At 53.9% G+C, this 2,002-nt stretch overlaps 1 protein-coding gene across 2 annotated transcripts in view; it reads right to left on the reverse strand.

Annotated features, from left to right (window-relative positions):
- Nucleotides 1–1,324, reverse strand: part of Tyk2 (tyrosine kinase 2) — a 25,380-nt gene extending 24,056 nt beyond the window's left edge. For both annotated transcript variants that reach the window (XM_029542869.1, XM_021206372.2), the window contains exon 1: nt 1,251–1,324. The gene's annotated coding sequence lies outside the window, so the exon portion shown is untranslated. The remainder of the gene's footprint in view (nt 1–1,250) is intronic.
- Nucleotides 1,325–2,002: the final 678 nt, after the last annotated feature.

Below are 2,002 nucleotides of genomic sequence, written 5' to 3' on the forward strand. Positions count from 1 at the left end.
TTCGGAAGAGCAGTCGGGTGCTCTTACCCACTGAGCCATCTCACCAGCCCCCTACTTTCTTCTTTTTAAATGCTTTTTCAAACACGGTTTCTCTGTGTAGCCCTGGCTGTCCTGGAACTCACTCTATAGACCAGGCTGGCCTCAAACTCAGAAATCCACCTGCCTCTGCCTCCCAAGTGCTGAGATTAAAGGTGTGCACCATCGCTGCCTGGCTTCCACCTTATTATTTATAGTACGTGTGAACATTGTGCCTACATGCTTGTCTGTGCTGTACCGATGGAGGCCAGAAGACGGGGTAAGATCCCCTGGAACTGGAGTTATGTATGGTTGAGAGCTGCCGTGTGGGTGCTGGGAAGTAAATCTAGGTCCCCTGTGTTAACAGTGACTGAGCAGGCATGGTATTACTAAACAAGGTCACTGTTCTGGCAGGGCTGTCTGTCTCCATCCCCTACTGCTAGAACGACATGCCTGCTGCCACACTCCAGTTTCTGTGAGTGCTGGGATTCAAACTTAGGTCCTTCTGTTTGCAGGCACTTTTCCAACTGAGGGAACATCCCTTCATCCTTTATGAGTTTGATGTTGGTCTAACAGTGTAGCCCAGGCTATCCTGGAACTCACACTGTAGCTCACACTGGTCTCCAACTCATGGTGATTCTTTTGCCTCAGTGTTTCTAAATGCAGCTGGTCTAGAGCTCACAGCAATCCCCCTGCCTCTGCCTCCTCAGTGTTTGACTAGGAGCCAGATAGGTCAGCAAGCCCGACCTTGAGCCCACCAGCCTTAATAATTTATGTGACTGTAGGCGCCCCTACTGTCAGATCTGCCTGAACTTGTCTCCTCTCCGGGCCAGGTTTCTCATGAAGAAAGAAGGTAGGGACAGTGGCTATCCCAAAGGTGCAAAGAGAAAGTGTCTGGCACACAGTAAGCGGTTAATAGTTGTGGACCGTATCTATTCATGTTCAAGGCGCCATCCTGGGGACGTGGCTTTTAGGAGAACTCCCCTCCTCCTTCCTGGATCTTCTCAAAAATTCAGGTTTAGCTTTGAAGACGAAATCCAGGTAGTCTGTCCTTGCAGAAGTCTGCATCTCTCCGTACTGACTGCCCGAAAACTTGCCTAGCTCTCTGGCCCAGGCAATAACTGCACCGCGCACTCTCCAGGTAACCCACCAGTCCCACTCTGGGGCAGTGTTAAAGCTGGCAAGTCCCCAGCCTCCTCCCCGCCAGCTTCCCAAAGCGGACCCTCGGCACTCACCGTTTCCGGAGTACTCAGGCTTGGGACCCTGGACCCCGCCCCAGTGCCGCGGGGAGCCGCTGGAAGTCCACCGCCTACGCGCCGCTTGCCATTGGCTGCCTGAAGTGCGCATGCCCTTTGGCTGCAGTCCGTTCCGTCCGGCTTACGGTCCTACATCCCTATTGGTCATTGTACAAGAACGGCGGCGTTCTGAATGTTGATGGTGAGGGATTATTTCAGTCGTGATTTGTTGGCTCGGCAAGCGGAACTGAGGACGCTTCTACGATTGGACGTCCGAGGTGAGGGCGGAAACGCAGAGGAGGGCTGCAGGGCCGGGCGGAAAAGTGAGGTCTGTAGGCGAAGGGCCTGGAACCCGCATTGCCTAGCCTTCTGCCGGCCGGCCTACACCAGGGCATCGCGGCTGCAGAGTCACCCAGGCTTGAGGCTCCCAGTGCTATCCCCACGCATCCAACCGCTCCCATCACCGTAACCCAAGCCCCACCACCCAAGCCTTCCGAGAACAGTCTTTGGTGAATCCGCTGTAGCTCAGTGCTTGCAATTAAGTGTGACGACACATGCCTGTAGTCTCAGCACTTGAGTGGTAAAGAAAGCTTAGAAGCTGAGTGTCGGGGGCTAGAGAGAGATGGCTCAGCGGTTAAGAAAACAGACTGCTCTTCCAGAGGTCCTGTGGTCAATTCCCAGCAACCACATGGAGGCTCACAACCATCTGTAACGGGATCCGATGCCCTCTAATGGTGTGTCTGAAGACAGTT

The sequence above is a fragment of the Mus pahari genome, chromosome 10 (assembly GCF_900095145.1).
Source record: "Mus pahari chromosome 10, PAHARI_EIJ_v1.1, whole genome shotgun sequence".
Taxonomy (NCBI): Eukaryota; Metazoa; Chordata; class Mammalia; order Rodentia; family Muridae; genus Mus; species Mus pahari.